At 42.1% G+C, this 7,727-nt stretch overlaps 1 protein-coding gene across 1 annotated transcript in view; it reads right to left on the bottom strand.

Annotated features, from left to right (window-relative positions):
* Positions 1-7,727, bottom strand: part of LOC118338136 (SH3 domain and tetratricopeptide repeat-containing protein 1) — a gene marked incomplete in the record, with an annotated part of 27,931 nt that overhangs the window by 17,835 nt on the left and 2,369 nt on the right.

The raw sequence follows: 7,727 nt of genomic DNA, 5'->3' as shown, positions 1-7,727 counted from the left end.
TCCCGATATTAAATTTTTTAGTGAATATCGGCCGATAATATCGGAGGGCCGATATTATCGGACATCCCTATTTATAACAGTTGCCTACTGCAGCTTTAAAGGGACAGTTCACCCCAAAATCAGAAATACATATTTTTACTTGTAGCACTATTTATCCATCTATATTGCTTTGCTGTGAGTAGTTGAGTTTTGGAAATATCTGTGATTGATATGTCTGCCTTCTCTCCAATATAATGGAACCAGATGCCACTCAGCTATCCGATAATCCACAGACCTTGTTGTGAGCAGTTTCATGTAGGAACTATTTTCTTTCTACATATCACCACGCTGAAGGAAACATGCTTCTACTCACAGAGGAGAGACTTATGACAGAACAGCAAGTAAATATTAATAAGCTGTAACATTAACTAGCTCACCTTTCACCATTGAGACAGCTAACATTAAGGTACGGTTGCCGGGTGTTGTTCAGTAGAAAGAGAATAATTCCAACATGAACCGGCTCACAATAAGGTCTGTGGATTTTCATGAGTAACTAGGTCATGATTTATGGAAAGAGACATTGCTGTTGAGTTTTTCCAATCCATTTTTTTTTCTTTGAGCACTACAAGCAGAACGCCAACCCTAACCCTTGATTCATGTCCATTACAGTAAATTCCAAAGGTGCTACCATGTTGTTCTAGGTTTGAAGCGCCACCAAAACATGGAGCCCATATTTTGAAGGAAATATGAGTCTGAAACATGTTGTTTCTATAGGTAGCAGTGAGATATAAAACACAATCCAGGCAGTATGAATAACGGATAAGTGAAGGTAAAGGCTTCTCAGCAGTGCTGGAATAAGTACTCAGATCTTTAACTTAAAGTAAAAGTACCAATACCACAGTGCAAAAACACTCTGTTACTAGTAAAAGTCCTGCAATGTTATATAAGTCAAAGTACATACAAGTACTAGAGAGAGCTGCAGCAATTATGTATTTTTTTTAAGTCCAACCCTGAAGTTAGCATCATCCTGGTTTCTTCTACAAAAATCGGATGTGATTTTCCCATTGGATTATTGCAGGTAATAAGCTCTGTGGTAAACAAAGGTTTATGATACTTACACGTTTTGTTCAGCAAGATAATTTTCAAGAATTAACACATTTTTGAAGCGTAAATGCAATCACCAGAAGCAAAATGCTAACATTAGGCTACAAACTACACCGCGGTTGCATGACTTTAATGTCACCACCGCTAAACTTCCAACTTGCAATTAAATCTTGTAATTAAAATCTACAAGTTATAAAGTATAAAGTCACTTTTTCCAAAAATCACGTTCAAATGAATTTCAAATGACACGCAATTTATTCAAATGAATTTGAAAACATAATGTAAAAGCTATACTTTAGGATAAGAATTTACTCTTACCACAACAGCGGGCCATATATGCCCATATCCATGCGCATAAAACTTATTTTCACTCTTATTAGCATCTTAGCCTTTTTACGAGCTTCTAAAACGGGGCCAGACGCTCCACTTGTCTGTGGTGCCTCACTTGGGTTAGACAGCTGCTTCGCACAAAGTCGACAGAAGCTTCTCAGATGCTTTGGTGTCGCGATTTTAGTAATAAACAACATTAATAGCTTGGTTTACTGACAGGTCAATAGGGTATGTTTTAAGTCAAGCTGATAGTGAATCGCCCCTTGCTTGATCACAAGGCAAACTACTTCAAGCGGCCTGTTGACAGTTAATTTTGAATACAGCCCTATCGTAAAGTTTGAATCAGAATAGTTTGGAAGAGCATGAATATAAACACAACAAGGCGGACTAGTGAGTAGATAAGTCTCCGTGTTCGGCGTGCTGATGTTTAATGTCGCAGACAACATCTGTAGTCTCATTTATCCCCTTTTTTAAGACTCAAAGGTGTGGTATTTACTGACATTTTATATTGTAGAACAAAACGGGAAAATCTCTTAAGCATGTGTTAACCACAGACATTATTTCAGGCATCTGACCAAACCATTCAAATAACTCATTGACATTAAGAAGAGGGGACCAAAACTTCTGGGTTTTAGGACGCCTCCAGCATGCTATGCTGACCATTGAGTGTTTGACAATGAGTTGGCTACCAAACATAACTGCATTCTCATGCTGCGCTGATCTGCTCTCAGCTGTATTACTACACAAGGGTCAAATTATGTTTGCTATGACTGATTACCTTGTTATAATTTACTCAAATACACACTTTATCAAGATTACCTGAACCACTTCATTTGGAGGTCAAATTTAAAGTGAGTGACCAGAAATGTGACTAATAATACCTTTGGGGTTTCAGGCCTGGATCCACCTCCCTTCCTGATGACTTGGCTTAAAAATGTAACCACCTCTTATCTGTGTGGTGTCTCATGGCCTCTGATTTTTAGAAAAAAAAAAAACATTCTAACTTCACTGTAACTAACTTGTTCTGCCCCGTCTGTGGATGGGTTCTGCTCTGTTGTCATGGAACTGTTATGTTTCTGTAGTTTTGAAAGTTTCTTTAACCTTGCGAGGTAGCTGGACACAAGAGCACACAAGAATCCATCTTGCCAGGTGTCAGACTATATGTTTGTGGCCATACTACAGTGGTACTGAACCAATCAGTGTCCTCTGAGGCAGCTATATAGGTGCAAGGTGTGATGCAAAAAGAAGTTCATTAAACAACAATGGCAATTGCTAAAGAGGTTAGCATAGATTCTGCTAGCATCAGTTATGTCAGTGCTGAGTATTTTTTCTTTGAAAGCAGAGCAGAACAGCAAGACTTTTCTTGATGCACAAGATTTTTTCTCTTTGTCCCGAGTGGCTTGACTACGTTATATGGTTCATTGATCTGATTGTTTGATTGTGAAAGATGGTTTATCCAATCACCTCCAGAGAAAAGTGCCTAGCCTTTTCCAAACAGTTTCCAACAAGGACTACCCAAATGGTTCTATATACGTTTCTAAGTTCAAGTCCTAAAAACAGTTTCATGATAACTGAGCAAACTCCATCTGCTGATAATCTGTTGCCATCTGTGATGCAGTTTATGTAAACCTTGAGTCAACACTGTTTTGCCAAACTGCAGTTTCCGAGGTCAAGCTCAACGACTCAGCTTTTCTTGATGCCTGATGCAGGGGTGAAATGTCATGAATGTGACGGAACATGAAAGCTTGGGCAGCATCTCAGGATACACAATGAAGACTCAACACCACGTCCTGTCTCTAACATACACTTCAAATTTCTTGGTATCACAAAGCGTAGAAAGCATAGCAGCTGGGCTGGTTACTGTGCTGGCGTACAACGGTGGCTCTTGTAGGTTCCCAGGTGACGAAAGCTGCGTCCACACTGCTGGCAGCAGTAGGGCGTGGCCCCGCTATGGATCCTCTGGTGGGTGTACAGGTTCCCCAGCTCCTTAAAGCGCCGGCCGCACTGTGGACAGGCATATGGGCTTTCACCAGTGTGTACCCGTTGATGTCTCTTGAGTCCAGAAAGCACTGAGAACCCTTTCCCACACTGGGGGCAGGGGAAGGGGCTTTGGGCTCCACTGTGCACCAGCCTGTGACTTTTTAAGCGGGCTGCGTGGCGGAACCTCTCCCCGCACTCTGGACATATGAAGGGCTTCTCTCCGGTGTGGATACGCTGGTGCTGCCGCAAGTTGCCAAGGTAGTTAAAATGGCGGCCACAATCCCCGCACTCGTACCCCCCTTCAATTTTAATCTCCTTTTTCACAGTACCCCCTCCCCGACCAATGCCGGCACCAGCCCCTGCTCCGCCCTCGTTCTGTCCCCCTCCTCCACCCCTCCTGGAGTCACTGCTGCCGTCGCCGATGGTGGCTGCAGCTGAGCAGGTGGACTGCAGGGCCTGGGCATCGGCAGAGTCCGAGTGTATCAGTTTAACATGTTCCTCTAGGAACACAGAGTCAGGGCAGAAGGTTCCACACAGAGAGCAGATGTAGGTGTGGCTGGGGAACTGCTGGCCTAAAACCACAAACAAAACAGATAGCAGACCATTAAATCCTGAGCGCTGAAAAAGTGAAAAAGTGTGGAGCAGGCACAGTCAGTATTTCTTAGTTGAGGGGATACATCACACACTTCCACATGAACTGCTTATTGCTGCCATATAATTGAAGGTGCTTAAGGATAGTGAGTGTATGGTGTATGTAATATGGTAAATGGTAAATGGACCTGTACTTGTATAGTGCCTTTCTAGTCTTACGACCATTCAAAGCACTTTTTTTTGCACTACGTGCCACATTCGCCCTTTTACACACATTAACACAGCGATGGCAAAGTCCATCGAACAGAAACGTATTCATGCACATTCACACAGCATCAGGAGCAATTTGGGGATCAGTATCTTGCTCAAGGATACTTCAACAACATGCAGCGGGAGGAGCTGTGAATTAAACCAACAACCTTCTGTTTAGTGGACTATCCGCTCTGCCTCTGAGCTACAGCTGCAGGGACAATTGTGAAACAACAGCAAATAATGTTCAAATAATGATGGGCTTATACACTTAGTGTGCACGAATTATTACTGAATTATTGCCCCACCCCTTTATGCTCTGCTCCAATAACAGTTGAGCAAGCCTCGATCAGAACCTCGGTCAACTTCCTTCTTTACTGTACTTAGATATGCTATGTGCTAGACTCGTCAATATTGAAAAGACAACCACATTTTGAAGATGGTTAAAAGACACATGCAACATATATAGAGTCATATCTTAAGTTAGTAAATGTTAGCAAAATGTAAGATAACTAGCTAACGATTGATGTAGATTAGCTAGTTTGTCTTGATCTGTAGCAAAACCTTAGATAACTAGATAACTAGCTATCTAATGATTGAGATGTAGATTAGTTTGTTAGCTAGCGTTTTGTTAACATTAACTAGCTAACTTAAGATGTGACAGTATGTTGCATATCTAACATATAGCATATCTAAGTACAGGAAGGGATAAAGTTGACCAACGAGGAGCACAGAGCAAAAAGAGGTGGGACTTAGGATGGGTCAATTGTCCCTTTAATTAGTTAGAAATAGTTACGTGATATTGTATTTATTAGGTCATTTAAATTACAACTCAAATTACAAAACAACATGATTTAGTGTGGTATCTATCCATTCAGATAGTTAGCAACATTTGAGCTAACTACATCACTAACAATTGTTGTAAATAAGCTAGCTAGTTACAGCAGATAATGTTTTATTAACATTAGTTTTCAGATGTAACTAGCTAGATAATTATTGATGTAGATTAGCTAACTAGTTATAACCCTGATCCAGACACACTAGATAGACATACAGTGTAGTGGTTTCATTTTCCTGGTGTTCTGTTTTTACAAAGTGTGCCTAAGATAGTAGTTATTTAATCATATAACTTTATAATTTATCCTCAGTTAATGGCTTCTTGACTAGTGGTCAACTAATTGTTTTTTTCAATAGGGGATACCAATACTTTTTAGGTTGGCTGATATATGTCGATATAAAACATAAGACGAAGAAAAGTCATGTAATAATTCAATTATTCCATGCACATTACAACCTAATATACAACATTAGCTCAGCCAGTAAGATGTTGCTTAGATGGAATTTCAATTAATTAATCTAGCAGAAAAATACATTGGTTTATGTTGTAGATTTCAGAACGTGATGTGTTTTTTAAGGATGCTACAGCATGTCAGAAGCGACATAATTCAACTGCATTATTATGACATAATATACTGGTATATTCCATTTTCCAGGAGCCCTTGCCTGGTCATACAAATTACCGGTAGGCCTAGTATTGAAACATTTTTCCTCCTTTTTTAATTACGTAGCTTTCATAATGATGTGATGCAGGTTGATTACAGGTAAGTAGTCTTATGGGACACTCCGTATTAGCTTGCTTTCCGCTGTTTGCAGCATCTCCGGTGATTTGACTACAGTTTACCACAGTTTCCCTCTAACCTAGGTTTATGTGGGGAATCTGAGTGAGGGGCTAAAATACAATAAACATTTTCCAGGACAACATAGATTAGTGAGTGTGAAGCAATGTTAAATGTTAACTAGCATGGAAAACCATGTAAAAGCATGATTCAAACCAGTGAGAAGATGTCTGAAAGGAAGACTCAGCAGCTGATACATGACAGGAACACACTGACCTGATAGCTACACAGTCCTTACAGCTTACATCCACATTTATCAGTTTATCTTTGAAGTTTAATATGCTTTTTCTCTCATTTTCATCAATCCCTTCTCCCCATTCTTACCCACCTGCCGTCGGCCTGTCTGTGCTGCCCTCCAGGGGACTCCCTCCCTCACCTGGAGAGCTCTGGGGCTCCATGGAGAACTCAGAGGCCTGGACTTGTGAGAGCGGGGCCTGGGCCTGCTCCAGTCCACCCCCCTCACTCCTCGACAACTCGTCCTCATCATCAACATCATCGTCATCATCCTCTGTCTCTCCGGTCGGGGTGTTCTCACACTCAGGCTCCTTCATGACTGGGAAAGATATGATCACATGAGGCCAGATATCTAGGGGGGAATTGTGCTGTTCCAGTTCTATTAGATACTCTTTCTGTATTGGCTTTACTTATTATTATTTATGCAGGCCTGTTTCCACGAACAAAATAAAACAGTGGAAGCTGTCAGGGAGGAAGAATGCCTGGGTGGGCTCCTTCCCACAGGTTCATTGATCTGATTGGTTAAAGTTACCCATGATAGACGGTGATAGACAAATCATTGATCGAATCACTTGCAGAGTAGTTCTTGAAAGTCCAAGGACGACTTCCCAGATGGTTCAAACCATCTGGAGCAGTCAGATAACATATCTAAAAGGCAATGCTTGGTTTGTCCAAGCACACTAGAATTCTTATTTTCAGATGATTATACACTAATGAAAACATAGCTATGAATATTATATTCCAATTCTGAAAATAGATCCTCCTAAATGTTACACACTGGTCCTTTAATATCTCTTGATTTTGATTGAGTTAACACTTTTTGACCCACCGCATAACTTTAACTTAGAGTATTTCAACAGTTCCTAACTTTTAATCCATTTTACTGGCTGGTGTTCCAGAGTGTCCCCAGTTGTGTGGTCTGTGATTGTTTACCTTTCAGCTCTGCAGAATACTCCATCGGCGCTATCCATTCGTACTCATACATCCGTTTGCTGCCAGAGGGTAGCATACTGAAGATGTCATCCGCAGTGGACTCGGAGTCTCCGTGCCCAGGCCCGGAGCCAGCCATCCCGCTGTCTGGCCACAGGTTGAGGGGGTGCGGGTCCGACTCTTGGCGAGCCTCCCTGTCGCTGCTGGCTTGGCTGCTCTGATCTCCGTCCATGTCAGCACACCCCCTCGAGTTCTTGTCTTTCATCAGATAGTCGCAAATAGCGTCTATATTCTCCTTCTTTACGCCGGGAATGACAGCTTTGACTCTTCTGGGGTCGACGCTGTTGTGTTTGTTGCCGGAGCTAAAGTCGGTTTTCTTGAGGCCAGCGTCTGCGGAGGGCTCTGCGGTCGCAACGCCCGGGAAAGGGTCCCTCTGGACTGTATCCAACCTCGCCTTTAATACTTCTATTTCTTCGCTTTTCTCTCGCAGCTCCATTTTCAGGACTCGTATCCTGATGCTGACCATTTTGCGGATCTCGGACAGCGCTGTCTCCAGCACCGCGGTGATGTTTCTGCCGAGGTGCTCGGTGATGTCGCTGACCGAGCAGAGCAGCTCCTCGTCGGGCTCCAGCTCCAGGAAATCGCCGTCGGCTC

Source organism: Morone saxatilis, unplaced genomic scaffold (assembly GCF_004916995.1).
Source record: "Morone saxatilis isolate NCDOM2014 unplaced genomic scaffold, NCSU_SB_2.0 Contig4, whole genome shotgun sequence".
NCBI lineage: Eukaryota > Metazoa > Chordata > Actinopteri > Moronidae > Morone > Morone saxatilis.
Note: the sequence above shows the minus strand (reverse complement) of the source record. Positions and strands in the feature narration are given on the sequence as shown.